Below are 15,791 nucleotides of genomic sequence, written 5' to 3' on the forward strand. Positions count from 1 at the left end.
TATTCATGCTAGTCTCATGTTTTTCAACCTCTCCTGTGCCACAACCACAGCATTGTTCTTGCTGGGGTTCTCAGTCAGAGTTGTGCCTCCCAGTTGTTGTTTCCAGTTTGAGGTCCCTTCTTCCACATTTGGGCAAGAGCCTGGTTGTGTTTGATGTTTTATTTGTCATCCCTTTGCTGTAATTAGGTGCAAAGCTGCTAGGTTCTACTGGGTTCTTCTCCACGCTTTGTACACCAGCTGGCTGAGTAGCCAGGGCAAGTCACTTCACCTCTCTGTCACTCAGCATCCCCATGGGTGACGTTTAGATAGGAATACCACTTGGCCATGGCTTTGTGAAGCATGCTGAGATCCTCGGATGAAAATGAGTAAGTGTAAATTAGTACCATTACTCTGTCATTAAAGAGACCCATGTATCCTTTCTAGAGAATTTTGGTCCAAAGATGGGTTAGGTAACACAGATGAAAAGCGTGGTGGTTTCAAGTGCCTTCAGTGGTGGTCATTTAGTGGTTTCAAGTGTCCTTAGTTGACACTTGGCTTTCAGCCCGGTTGGTCAGTTTCTTCATAGGAACGACCTAAGACTAGAAAAGCAGGAATGTTGCAGGGTCAGGTGCAGGACACCTTGGCCGAGCTTTGGCTGTAGACCATGCTAACGGTAAAACATTTGAGCTCTAAAATTCCCCATTCTTGTCCCCAAAAGATGGTTTAAAGGAAAAGAAGGCGGATACTTCAATCTTTCTGTTTACAGCTAACAAACTTAAATTATTCCCTGCGGTCTTTTCCGCTACACGAGACTCGTAATGCCATAAGTCTTCCCATTTCCTGGCATTCTGCCCAACTGAAGTACGAGCTCCAACAGACGTTTCAAATTTAAAGCTGTTCTTTTGGTCTCAAAGTCTCCGATCAAAGTTGAGAGATGCAGTTCAGCTGTTTACCTACAACTCTGCAACAGCAATACAATGCCTGGTCCAGCTGTATTCATTAACCATGGTGGCTTGCATTCATTGCAGTTTCCAGTTAAAGTAACTACCACCCTTAGAGAGAATGATTTTTATCTAGAGGTTTAACTACTTGTTTTTAATCTATATGTAAATATTCTTAGGGGATTGTTTTTATTTTCCATCCCTGAATGTAATTAGAGGTATACCCCTCATTTCTGATGACTGGACTGATTCCTGATCTCTTTGATGTTTCTCTCAGTAGCTCGACGTTTCCAGTTGCAGACGGAGACTGAAAAGTCACGGTTTGGAGTTTAAATCGCATTGATGGGAGTTAACATCCTGAGCACTGGGAGTTTTGAAGCCCTATGATTTCCCTGAGCAGAAGACAAGGCGTCCGGCTCTGAAAACGATGCCGCCAGAAATATTGGAAGCGCTAAGTTACTGCTTCTTCGCTATCTGCAAACATGCCTGTTCTGCAAACATTGCTTCTGAGCTCTTCAGAGGCAAGCTCAATGCTTTGTTCATCAGCTGGGCCTATGGAACCTCAGAGAGAACAAATGAGGTTAGATGAACGCTGAGCTGCAGCTAGTCTGCTGAGAAGCAAATTAAGTGTTGCTGGCATGTTCTGATAGCTGATCTAGACCTACGGAGTTCACTTCCCTACCTTCGCCATTCATTTTTTGGACCAGAAAGGCTGTCAAAACTTAGGTGAACTATTCAATTCCATTAGAACAATACTTGTGTCTCTTCAGCCCTTTTCAAGTGAGGATCTCAAAGCACTTGCCAGCCCCTTCGTGAGCTATAATAGGTCTGTATTATATCCCTCGTTTTACAGATGGAGTAACTGAGGCAGAGACAGGCTATATGACTTATGCAAGGTCACACTGTAGGTCAGTAGCAGAGCCAGAAACAAAAGTTCCAATTTCCTGACTTGAGAGCCTCTGCTCTCACCATTAGACAGCACTCCTTCCCTTACAGGAAGGATCATTAATCCTTCCTCAGGCAAATTAGAAAAAGATTTTTTCCTGTGTAGTCAGGAAGTCAAATAAGAACATCAAACAACAGCCCTAAATTGTTGAGGACCAAATCCTGATACCCTGACTCGGGTGCTTAATTTGCACCAGGGCTGAGTCCCGGCACCTCTGGGCTTGGCAGTTCATAGTCCCAGCACCTCTGGGCTTGCTGCATCAGTTATGAATGTAAAAAAATTGCTTGACCCTGACCCCTAACTGCTTGAGTCACAGCATCAATTTCATTACAAATTAAGCACTGTCTTACCCACACTGAATGGGACTTTACTCCATGAGTGACTTCAGTAGGATTATTCAAGGAGGAAGGCACCTAACTCATTGTGAGCAACGCCATCAGAATCTAGCCCTGAATTTGTAATCCAGCAATATTTACTGTATCAAAAAATGCCATAAATATCTGCCAGGTTCACTTTCTTTATAAAACTAATACAAAGTAACCAAGGGATTTAAATAACTGGAGAAAGACTAAGCTAAATGAAGAAAATCCTGGTTGTAGTAGCTATAAAGTCATCCTCCAACTGAGACCGGTATGGTGCAGTGCATTGTAACAGTGACACCTCCTGGCTAACTCTCACTACAGCTCCTGCTTCCACACTAGCACAAGCCTGATTCATTCCGTTTCATCCTTCCAAAGTGCAAGCCTCTGGATCCATCCCCACAGCAGGACTTTGCGAAGATCAGGTGCCATTTGCTTGCATTGCTTCTCAAGAGCAGAAGATGCAGTTAGCGGTGTCCTCTTCCTACAAATGTCAACTTCGGCCTGGCTCCTACGCGGAATGCTGCCTCTGCTCACTGGTCATTTATTGAGTGGGACATTTCCCTCTTAAAGTGGTGGCTTTTCTCACATCCTGGATCTTATTCTCATACTCTACATTCTTTATTGTTACTGATTATTGTTACTATCTAATATTTATATTATGCAACAGCTAGAGACCTCAGCCAGATTGTGGTCCAGTTGTGCTAGGCACCGCACAAACATACAGTAAATGACCGTTCTTTCCCCCAAAGAGTTTACAAGCTAAGGCCCTGATCCTGTAACTTCTACATGGGCAGACGGCAGCCCCCGCATTCCATCTCATTGGCTTCAACAAGGCTCCACATACATGAATCAGGCAGCCTCCATCCAAGAAATTGCAGCCTCAGAACCTCAACGACAAGACATAACAGGTAGATGAGACAAACAAGCGGGGAGGAGGAAGGAGACCAAGGTAACAAAAGAAAAGCACAATAATAGGTTGGGTCTTCTCTTAAAACTACATGCGTGCAGCATGTAGTATGTGACTGTCAGAGCCTGAAGAAGAACCAGCTGCATTTATCAAGTGCTATGAGATACTGTCACGTTGTGCTTCAATATCACTGACTGAGCCATCAAGAAAGAGAATTCTTGGCAAGTTCAGCTAAAACGCTAAGGTCCCGGGGGGATTGGACTTGACTAATCAAGTGATACTTTCATCGGTCCTTTCTCCAGTGTCAGCACAAGCCCCATCAAGGCCTCCCTTTGTGTCTCGGTAACATATCATACTCCAGACTATAGCATGGACAAAGGATTCAGCGAGATTATTATTTTGAGGCAACCGTTCATTTCGTCGTGCCAGTCAAACCACACAGCAAGAAATTTAGGGCAGAATTTTCAGAAGAGCTCAGCACCCACAACTGGAGCTAGATTTGCAGAAAGCTCGGTACATCGGGCGCCGGGGAGAAAGCTGTTGGAATGTACGCAAAGGTTATGTCATTGAGATCCATTGGGTTTTGCTCAGAATGTGTTGGCAGGAATTGCTATTGTCTGCGGTACTTCCTAGGATGCTGTCTGCAAACGGTGGGCCAGGATTATGGCTGCGCTATCTGGGAAGCCCTGGGCCTCCTCCCACACTAGTACAGCAACACAGGAAGCAACCCTAATCTGTCTGGCAATGCAAGGTGGGGCAGGCTGTCTCCAAAGCTCCAGAGGGAGCGAATCAGGGGTAAGGGACACTCCTCATCTGTGCACCAATAAGCAGTTGCAGGGCTGCTCTGGGTGAGGACTATGGCATGGTCTATATCTTTGTAAAGGTGGGACAAGAGCCACTCCCCAGAATGCTGTCCCCGGTGCCTGGGCAGCTTTCTACATGAGCAAGCTGCCTCTCTCCACAGCACCAGGTCCTGAGCTGTTTTCCCATCCATTGCCTTCCAAGAGTTATAACTGAGCTATTGCACAAACGACACGTTCCTTGGGGATTTTATGGGAAGTATTTTGATTTCCTTTATCAGGCAGCAGACATATAAGGCCTGACCTTGCTTCCATTACAGTCAATGGAAAACTTCCCATTTGACCTAACTGGGACCAGTGTGAGGCCCATGTAGGGTGACCAGATGTCCCGATTTTATAGGGACAGTCCCGATATTCAGGGCTTTTTCTGATATAGGCGCCTATTACCCCCCCACACTCTATCCCGATTTTTTACACTTGCTATCTGGTCACCCTAGGCCCACGGAGTCTGACAGTCAGATGATAGCAGCCTGAACAATCACCCTAGTAAGTGCTGCTGGAAAGCAACCTTTGGTACCTTCGCCAAATGCCTGTTTGCCACAGCAATCATTAATAGATGCAAACGGAGCAGTCCTTCATTTGGACATTGTCCATAGGATGCACTGGACACCTATTAAAGCTCTGCGAGACCATCTGAAAGGGAGTGAGATGTGTTGGCAATACTTAAAAGTGCCAGCATCAGGGATTGCAACCACATGTGTAGGTTATTCAAGAAATGTTTGACTCTTGTTCTGAATGTGATTCAAGATGGGTTTGCTCCCAAGAACATTCCTGCTTTTCAGAACTTACCAGTTGCTCCAAAGGGGGGAGAAAAAATTGGATCTTACTAAAATGTATTAGTGGTTAAAAATATGATGGGCCAACTCCTCTGGTCCTTACCCAGGGCAGATTCCGCACCCTGCAGGTGCAGGGTGTTTTGGTTGAGGAAGGACTCCAGCTTTTGGGACAGTCCCCAAAAATGTGCAATATAAAGTTAAAAAAACATTTTTGTAAAGAATTGTTTTTAAAAAGAAGACTAAAGTCCATAGTTCTTTAAGTAATTCAGCCTCCGCTAGCGCTTCAACCAGACACACGTGGCAAAGGATGCAACTTGGTAAAGTGCCACAGGCAGCGTTTCCCAATTAAGAAAAGAACATGGCACCCACTCTCTTAAAGAGCCAGACTAGTCCAAGTGGAAAGGGCCCGACGGACAGTCCAGGGTGGTGACTGTGGTTACCCATCTGTGTTTCTCACCTAATGCCCATTGCCTTGTGCACTCAGCACTTTGGGATGCCCTGGCCATGGGGAAAACAAATCCTGCTGTCGACTGATGATTGGATTCTAGCTGTGGGTGGGGTTGAGGGAGGGCTCTGGGAACTCCCAGTGTGAGGACAGCCAGTTCTGTGCTAGTGTTCTGTGGCAGGTGAGCATGGTCAGAGGTGTTCTGCACCCCCAAAGGGTGGGTCCAAGGCTGTGACCCCATCACCCGAGCACTGGCCAGTGGTTAAAAAGGACATTAAGGTCCATTATATATTTTATTACTTATTATCACTGACAGACATTCAAAATCTACAAACAACTGACGGCAAAGTCACCAGCTAAGCTGTGATCAAATGACATCAGGGATGGATCAGTAACTTGTGCTCCGTAAGTAAAGGATCCTGCCACGTGAGCTAAACGGGAATCACCACCAACCACGCTAGTGATAGAGCATCCGTTCTCTGTGGCCTGCAGCCACTAGAGCCATCCACTTGAGCAGACTTGATGTTCCATCCAGAAGACAGCAGTGATATTTAGACACTAGCCAGCTAGAAAGGGGTGAACATTTTCAGCGAAAAATGTTTGTTTTTTATCAAAAAATTCAGTCTGGTCACCTGCAAATTTGTTATCAAATTGTTTCCTACAAAAACAAACAAATAAAAATCCCCCCACCCCCAACTGAAACGTTTAGTTTTCAAAAATATTGAAACAAAGTGTGTTTCAGTTTTTCAGTTTGAAACAACTTTGTGTTTTGAATTTTGAATTTGATTTCTTGAAAAGGTTAGGAAAAAAATTCTTCTCGGTGTGATCAGCAAATCAAAAACTTGGTTATTCTACAGCTCTAATTACCAGTCCCTCAGATAGAAATGGCTTAAAAAGAGCAGAGACGTGACATGCTGCTAGCAAACACATGCAGCAGTTCGTTCTACACTCAGAAAAAGCTTTGTGATTTTTTTCCTTTAAATACGTATGCAAACTTCCTTAAATTCTATCCACATAGAGAGATTCTCAGCCTAGGGGGCATTTAGTTAGTACTGTTAGGTTAAAGTAACCTCTTTGGGATTTGCTTAGCGCTACATTTTGTGCATATCCTATTTCAGCATTCCGGTCATTGCGACTTAAATAACTTCAACAACTGTACACACTTTACCCATCAAAAGACATGTCTCAACCGACACTATAAATAGCTTTGATTAGTAATACACACTGAATTCAGAGAACCCGATTCCATTCTCTGGTGTGAATCAGGAGTAACTTCACTTCGTTCAATGGCGTCTCCTCAATGTAAAACCTGAACAAGGCCCAGAATTTGTAACTCGGGTGTATGTTGTAAACTGTATAATATCCTGCATGATTCTGTGTGTTTAGTTAGTTCTCCTGAAAGCTTTGGTCAGGAAGATTTCAGTTTCACTTGAATTTTGGGAGGAATAGATTAGCCAGAGTGCTGTGAGTCATAACATTTCTTCTCTTCCCACCTGCAGTACTCTCAAGCTGCCAGCATGCAGATGGCTGCAAACAGTGCCTGAGAAACACCCCACCCACCCCCGTCCACCCTCAAACATACTGTAATAACTGATCACATATTGAAAACTGGAATTTGTACAGGATCTTGCTTATGATTTTCTACTATTAGGAAAAACTTCCCAGAAATCTCATTTTCATAGAAGATCACAAATTAGCGCCCCTGCATACAGTACACATATCCCCAGGTGATGTCCTGATTCAGCACCTGCGGAGCTTTTGAACCAATAAAATGGACCATGGGCAGCCGGGGTGCTAAGAGAGGCAGCAACGTGTTAGACAAGCAACAAAAAATGGCATGTTCTAAGCAGCTGGCTCAAACAAACTGCACTGACCTCTGAGTCTTTTCAACGGCAACTGGAGCCTCTGCACTAACACACACATAGAAAGGGGTGTGATCACCCTTGGAGAACATTCAGCGCTTGCTTAGAAATACAAGCACAGACTCACAATGCATCGCTGTAGCAAGTGGAAACCTAGGGCCTGCTTCTCCTCTCATGCATACTAATAGGAGTTGGTGGAGTTACACTAAGGTAAGTGAAAGAGGACTAGGCCCCAGTGACCTCACCATTACGATTATTGTCTTATCATTATTGATTTTATGACTGTTTATTGCCTGTCTGCTTCCAGTAGCATCCACAATGTGCTAGGTACTCTGGCCCAGATCCTCAAGGGTATTTAGGTGTCTAACTTCCATTGGGAGTTAGGAGCCTAAAACCTCTGAAGATCTGGGCCTTTGTGAACATAAGAGAAGGCCGAATCCAAAGAGCTTACAATGTAGACAGGCAGAGGAAGGATGGGGGAAGGGCTATAACATACAAGTAATGAAGGTGAGGATTAGATTTTTTTTTTCTTATGAAATCCATAAGCGATGCCCAGTTCCACCTCAAGCTACTCATTATTAGTCAGCTGATTTCTTGCAGGCATCACAGGAGACCTGGGTGTTCCCAGAATGCAAACCAGCTCAGGCAGTGGATCCTATGGGTAAGGAGCAGAGCTAATGTTCACTCTGATGCCGCCCACAAAAGTTCCTCAAGCAGAGTCCTTCTGAGCAATCATATGAGAGCTACCCAGATACTATGGTGATGGGCGCAATATAAGAAAACCTATCTCAACTTGACTGATAGATGATTTGCAGTATTTGAGCAGTACCATGCGTCAATAAGGGCTGATTTATATTAAAAAGACACAGCCCAGAAAATATGTCATTAACCCACATTCTAATTTGGATTAAGACTGCGGAAACGGTTAATGCTTATGGGTTTTATTTCCCCCTGTCATTAACTGACTGTTCACTAGCCTACATTTTGCTTGTTAATAACCCATATGGCTAAGCGAGGTGAGAAAACACATCAATGATTTCTCTGTGCCTTGCTTTTATTAATCCCAAATCATGGATCAAGTCAGAAGTAATTGTAGTCCAAATGATTTATAGGTTGCAATATCTCGTTCCGCTTGCACTGGACAGGCATATAATGTCATATGCTAGCAAGAACAGCTGTAACCCAAACACTAGCTCAAGCACCCATGAGCAAAGTGCATACAGAAGTGTAAAACGGCCCCAGGAGCTTTCATGTATGGCCGATTTAATTGAATACCAACACCACCGAGATTGATGCTACTTTTTCAAGTTACATACAAGTTATTAGTTTCCCGACTGTAGAAAACAGAATGTGGCTGAATGATTTCAAATCCAGATGAGAGTTTTATTATGAAGCTTAAAAGGCTGTTTAAAGAGAAAAAAAGAAATAGAAATGAAGTGAAAACACCTCCAAAATGAGCCCAAAGGAAGGGAAACAAAACAGGACCAGGGAAGAGCAGTGTAATTCTGGACCAGTGCTAGAAAACATGAGACTTTCAGCAATTAGAGATGGAAAAGACCTCCATATTACAGATAGGCCCAAACCAAACCAAACCCTTGTTCCAAACACCCTTGCCGTTCAAAATCTGGGCCCACATGGAGTGGCTTCAGCCTGTTGTTTCATTGTTTCCTTGTGCTTCCCCATCTGCCTGTATCCATATGTTGTCTCTTGTCTTATACTCAGAGTGTTGACATTACAGTGGCTACAGCGATAGCACTGTCCTGTAGACGCTTCCTACATCGACAGAAAGGGATGGTCTGTCAATGTAAGTAATCCATGTCTCCGAGAGGTGGCAGCTAGCTCAATGGAATATTCTTCTGTTGACCTGGTCGAGTTTGCAGTGGGAATTGGGTCGACCTAACTACATCACAGAGCCCTGAGTGATGCAGCCAAATCCACCTCAGTTTTAGGTGTAGACCAGGCCTTAGTCTGCAAGCTGTTTTTGTTCTGTGTGTGTTCAGTGCCTAACACAATGGGGTCCCTGACTGGAGGCCATAAGTGCTATGATAATAATAATAATTGTCTGCAACAATTGCATCTTTTGCTCCATCTCTGACTATGACACTGTTCGGGCCATCACCAGGGCCAGAGCAGAATTATTCCCTGGCATACGTGGATTTTTTCACTAGAAAGGTGGAGAAACACTGGAATGGGTTATCTAGGGAGGTGGTGGAATCTCCTTCCTTAGAGGTTTTTAAGGTCAGGCTCGACAAAGCCCTGGCTGGGATGATTTAGTTGGGGATTGGTCCTGCTTTGAGCAGGGGGTTGGACTAAATGATCTCCTGAGGTCCCTTCCAACCCTGATATTCTATGATACCATGATTTTCTAATGCTCAGTTCAGTCTAGTATTTAACTGAGCTCGATGCAGCATACAAATATGTTGGAGAAGGGACTATACCATGGACCCAATCCTTTGAGGTGCTGGGTGCCCTCAGCTCTTACAGAAGACAGGATATGGAGAGGGCTTAGTACCTGGCAGGGTCGGGTCTTGTGACTTTGTACAATCCAGTGGGCTTGATTCGTCTCTTGCGCGGTTGTAACACCAGTGGCATCAGTGCAGCTGTAGTAAAAAGATCATAATAGGGTTAACTGGGATACCCAGTGTGTTATAGGATGGAGCCATGTGCCACCTCTCCCTCACTTTCTGTTTTAATCAGTGAGGGTTTTGCCCTCACCCTGGTTATAATGCAGTTAACTGAAGCAGCAAGCTCCCCGTCTGCACAGTCCTGCGTGTAGACTTTTTTTTGAGCGGCCCATTACACAAGGAGCACTATACATTGATGTGAGTGGCAAATCGGGCCCAACATCTCAGCCACACTTACCACTGATAACGGTGCCCTGAACTGGTATGAAATAAGAACCAGAGCAACTGAAGTGGGCCTGATTCTGCTTCCCTAGGGCAAAGCAGGATGAATTCCGCGGAAGTCAGTGGAACTGCACTGCTATTAAACTGGTGTGAGAGCGGACTCAGGTCCAACAGCTTTTCGTGACTATAGCCATCCAGTTCCCAAACAGCAAGTCTGTTGTTGGTGGCTTTACAACGCTCACAATATAGCTGTTGGCAACAAAAGTATCCCAGTCATCTGCGGTTATGATATCACTCTTGCTGTTGGCCTTTACCTCACCAAGACTCCTAGACAATGGACAGTTGTTTCCCATTTAGAACGATCATATTGTTAGCACTGAGTGACAACAGTTTTCCCTAAAGTTAGCTGCAGTATGAGGAGTCCACTGGAAAGCAATAACACTTGTGTTAGCATCTGCAAAGCAGCTTTGTTTGTCCTGGTTCACTTGGGGTCTGATTGCAAGATGACTCATGTGTCATTCGTTCATGTTCTGCCATGTTCCTCATCTCATTTTTATAACCTGACTTGGCCAAAACATGGCAAGGAGAGGATGGCTTTGGTGGAAAAAGAGACATCCCTTGCCCTGTGAAGCAGAGTTCAGCGATTCAGCGGAGAGCTGGAAAGCGTTTGGGAAAGGACAGTATATCTGTGAAGACACGAGGCTCAGTTCCACCTATGGAGACCAGGGTGCTCTGTGGGGGGGTTAATTTCTTTAGCACTGAAAAAGTTAAAGGAACCCACATGACAGTCCATGTGGCTATATCCACTCTATCTACATTAAGACTGAAGAATGTCTATAGAGTTTTTCAGCCCAAGCAATCTCCAAGTGCTTTATAAATTGACCTGGCAGAATTCAATTTTTACTTATCATTTCAACCGATTATGTCGACGTTTCCTTTTAAGCTTTTTTAAGCTTTTTATATTTTCACAGTTGTGGGGAATTACGCGGGGAGGTCAGACAATTATTTAATGACGCTACATTGAGAGACAAAAAGATAAAGCGTTATGAGCCGTTAAAGCACAAACTGTCAGAAGATACAAAAGGAAATATCCTTAAATAATCAAATCGTATCCGTTTTTACTATTACTTTTACTATCCCGCTAGTCCATTGGTAATGAGTCTAAATGACTAGACTTTTACGCTTATAAGTTCTCAAGTTTCTTTCTTCGCTAATTTGTAAATTTCTATCGTTATCGGTGGAAATATTTTTCCGTCGTTTTGTGTGTGTTCAGTGACATCAACATTTACCGATAAATAGCGAATCCTTCCACGCCTAGGTATAAACGGTGGGCTGTGTATGGCTTAAAAGCCATGGGTGTGCTAGGGAAGGCAGTGTACTGCACCCGAGACAGGTACGAGAGCTATTTCCCCTCTGGGATTCGGAGACAGGGCACTGACAGGTGCTCAGCCGCTCATCAAAGGTATTTAGGCACCTAACTTTTATAGATTACAATGAGAGTTAGGTGTTGAGGAGCTGGGCCAAGACGATTAATGTGCTTTTTAAAAGAACACAGCATGTCGTCCCCCCATCGCCAACCTCTCTCTGCTCGCAGGTGCAGATGGGGCGAGGCTATGGCCATGCCCCCTTCCAGGTGTTAATGCTTCTGATGGTAGTAGTATGTCCTCACCCCGTATGCTCATGGAGGATTCTGGTTGCCCTCAGCACAAACGTGGCAGAGGAAATGTAGAGGCTGGGTTCACGGTTGGGTTGCCCGTGCTTGGTTGCCAGAGCTACCGTAGCAGTGTAGCACCAAATCCTGAGGTTGTAGAGCCCTTGACTCTCAGGCCCAGAAGTTAGGCAGTTGCCATATACTCAAGTTATTGGGCTCAAAAGCCTATACAGTAGAGAAGAAGAATTCTCTTCAATAAAGGAATTACTGGGTGAGATGCTATGGCCTGTGTTTATAGGGTCGCCAACCCTCCAGGACTGTCCTGGAGTCTCCAGGAATTAAAGATTAATCTTTAATTAAAGATACTGTCATGTGATGAAACCTCCAGGAATACATCCAACCAAAATTGGCAACCCTAGTTCTGTAGGAGGTCAGATTCGGTGAGTATAGCAGTCCCTTCTATCTATGAATCTGGGGCTGAATGGCACCTCAGGGAAGTGCCTTCCCTGTACCCAGGCCGCTGCCAGGTTTACTAAAAGGACCACACCAGGCCTTTTATTGGCCTATTATTGACAATACCCTGGGTTGCCAGGGTTCACATTTTCATTTTCCCCTTGGGGCTTATCAGGGAATTGCACTGGGTGGCAGCTGTGACACTGGAGGCTTAGGCCAATGCTTGGCCTCTGTATCAGCTGAGAGGGAGTCAGGCTTAACGCTGGTGGAATGTTATTAAAATCATGCTGTTAAAATGGCAGTAAAATATGTAGCGTTTGGCCTTTCCTAAACGCTGATGAATGGACGACGATAATACTCGTGTGTTAATCGCTGTATTTCTCATGTTAAGAGTAATATCTGTACGGCTGTGTGACATGACGCTCACATGGCTGGGGGACACCCCAGGATAACAAGCGCCATTCATCGTGGCTGAGTTTCACCCTTAGCGGGGAGAGAGGGTGGTCTGTTGATACCCATTACAAAGCAAGGTGTCGTCCTTACAGCAGGGGGAAACTGGTTTTCAGCACAATGGCGAAGGGGAAGCTCCTACCCCAGGATGAGTCGCACAGGATGCCTTCACTGAAGAAATACTTCATGGACTCTTCCCCCATCACCTTTTGCATCTGTGGACCCTGGGGTCAGAACAGTCAGATGCGAGTGGTTTTGGATAAAAGCCGCTTAGTGGAAGGAAATAGGTTTTTTTTAACCAGACTGGATCCTAAGGGGCAAGGACTTCGTCTGCCAGGTAACGGTCCCCAAGCTGCCACAACTGAGATAAGCCTCAGATATTGAAACTATAAGACTTTGTTACTGTAAACCGAAATTTTATAAGTTAATAGCATAAGTTTGTCTTTGTCTGCCTGAGTTTCAGTGTGCTTAGCACTGTGCAAATACCTCTTCATTGTCATTGACTTAATAAAGCCTACATACATTTATTACAGGAAGGGACTGAATGTTGCCTTATTGGATAATGCAGGGAGCTCTAAGGAGGAACTAACCTGTGCTATGTGTCTGGTCCTTTGGGAACTGAGGAACTTGGGATTTTCTGTGATATTAAGATGAAAGGGGCATGACAGGAAAGACTCATTTCCAGGCGAGTATTAGATGTGGGATGTTAGTTAATGAGAGAATTACAAGCACTGATGAGAAAAGCAGTTGTTGAGTTCCAGCCACTGGCAAAAGGGGAGAACCTAAGATGGATTTCAGATTTTCTGCCAGCCGCCCCCCTCAGCACCACCAGTGAAATAGCTACTAACCAGAGAGTCATTTTCTTATAGATTTTGTGTTCCCAGATTAACCAAGATGGCCCAGTGCCTTCCTTCCCTAAGCAAGAAAGTGTAATTTGCTTTTGGAACAAATACACTGAAAATCCGCACCTTTTAACAATCCTATGGGGCTGCAAACAGTTCCCAGCTCAGGCCAGCAACTTACATTCTCTCCCAAGCTGTCATGGAATAAAAGGAAAGATCCTCTCATGGATCAGTAACTGGTTAAAAGATAGGAAACAAAGGGTAGAAATAAATGGTCAGTTTTCAGAACTGGAGAAGTAAATAGTGGTGTCCCCCAGAGGTCTGAACTGTTCCAGTGTTGTTCAGCGTATTCATAAATGATCTGGGAAAAGGGGTAAACAGTGAGGTGACAAAATTTGCAGATGATACAAAACTACTCAAGATGATACAGAGCAGACTGCAAAGAGTTACAAAGGATCTCACAAACCTGGGTGACTGGGCAATGAAATGGCAGATGAAATGTTGATAAATGCAAAGTAACACACATTGAAAAACATAATCCGAACTATACAGGCAAGTCTTACCTTAGGCGAGGGTTCCGTTCCGCGGTTATCGCGTATAGCCAAAATTATATCCCCAAGCCCTTTAAACCCCGCCCATAGCTCCTGCAGCCGGGCCGGGGGCGGGGCATTTAAAGGGCTGTACCGGGCTCCCCGCCACCCTTTAAATGCTGGCCCCGGCCCCGCCACCAGAGCTGCTGGCGGGATTTAAAGGGCTCCGCTGGGCTTCCTGCTGCAGTGGGGAGCCCGGAGGAGCCCTTTAAGTCCCGCCCACAGCTTTGGCAGCCGGGCTGGGGCTGGCATTTAAAGGGCCCGGAGCTCCACGGTGGCTGGAGCCTCGGGCCCTTTAGTTCACCACAGGGGCTACCAGCCACCTCTGCAGCTGGGAGCTCCCTGGGTGATTTAAAGGCCCTGGGACTCCCAGCCACAGCTGGTGCCCCAGGACCTTTAAATTGTGAGGCCACGCCCACCCGCTTGAGGCCACGCCCCCCACTCCGGCCATACATGTATAGTTGAAATCGCGCATGTTAAATGCGCGTAAGTTGCGAGAGACCTGTACATACAAAATTATGGGGTCTAAATTGGCTGTTACCACTCGAGAAAGAGATCTTGGCGTCATTGTGGATAGTTCTCTGAAAACATCCACTCAATGTGCAATGTGTATTTTCCACTGCATGCATCTGATGAAGTGGGCTTTAGCCCACAAAAGCTTATGCTCAAATAAATTTGTTAGTCTCTAAGGTGCCACAAGTACTCCTGTTCTTTTTGATGATGCAGACTAAGATGGCTACCCCTCTGAAACCTGCCAATGTGCAGTGGCAGTCGAGAAAGTGAACAGAATGTTGGGAATCATTAAAAAGGGGATAGATAATAAGACAGAAAACATCATATTGCTTCTATATAAATCCATGGTACGCCCACATCTTGAATACTCTGTGCAGATGTGGTCACTCCATCTCAGAAAAGATATATTGGCATTGGAAAAGGGCAACAAAATGATTAGGGGTATGGGACAGCTTTCATATGAGGAGAGATTAATAAGACTGGGACTTTTCATCTTGGAAAAGAGATGACTGGTGGGGGAGTGAGTCTTTTCTCCTTCTCATAACACAAGAACTAGGGGTCACCAAATGAAATTAATAGGCAGCAGGTTTAAAACAAACAAAAGGAAGTGTTTCTTCACACAACTCTCAGTCAACCTGTGGAGCTTCTTGCCAGAGGATGTTGTGAAGGCCAAGACTATAACAGGGTTAAAAAAAGAACTAGCTAAGTTCATGGAGGATAGGGCCATCAATGGCTATTAGCCAGGATGGGCAGGGATGGTGTCACTAGCCTCCCTTTGCCAGAAGCTGTGAATGGGCGACGGGGGATGGATCACTTGATGGTAACCTGTTCTGTTCATTCCCTCTGGGGCACCTGGCATTGGCCACTGTCAGAAGACAGGATGCTGAGCTAGGTGGACCAGTGGTCTGACCCAGTATGGCTGGTCTTATGTGGCCATGTCATCTAGGAGGCACTCCCCAAGAATATAGTGCTCCCAAGGTCTTGGGATTTTTAACAGAGCTCAAGAAAAGAATGTCAATGCCAATAAAAATTATTTTCACCCCAAAAGCATGAATCATAATTAACTGGGGAACAAACACTGCCATAAAACAAATAAGAATAGCACAAGAGAGCAGAAACCCATTAAATAATGTTGTTAGTATATACTTACTGGTTTTCATACAGTTCTCTCTTTCAATGCTAATCCACTGGATAAAGTGACAATAATTTTTGCTTCAAAACTGGACCACAAGAAGAACTAAAACCTCCAACCGTGTGCTGTGTTTGTTATCCCCCACCTATCTGTAGGGTCATGGAGGGTGTTACCTGTTGGATCCCCCTTCTGGGCTGCAACTTGATGTACTGGGGTTTCACTGAGCCCCTCGTGCT

The sequence above is a fragment of the Mauremys mutica genome, chromosome 11 (genome assembly GCF_020497125.1).
Source record: "Mauremys mutica isolate MM-2020 ecotype Southern chromosome 11, ASM2049712v1, whole genome shotgun sequence".
Lineage (NCBI taxonomy): Eukaryota > Metazoa > Chordata > Testudines > Geoemydidae > Mauremys > Mauremys mutica.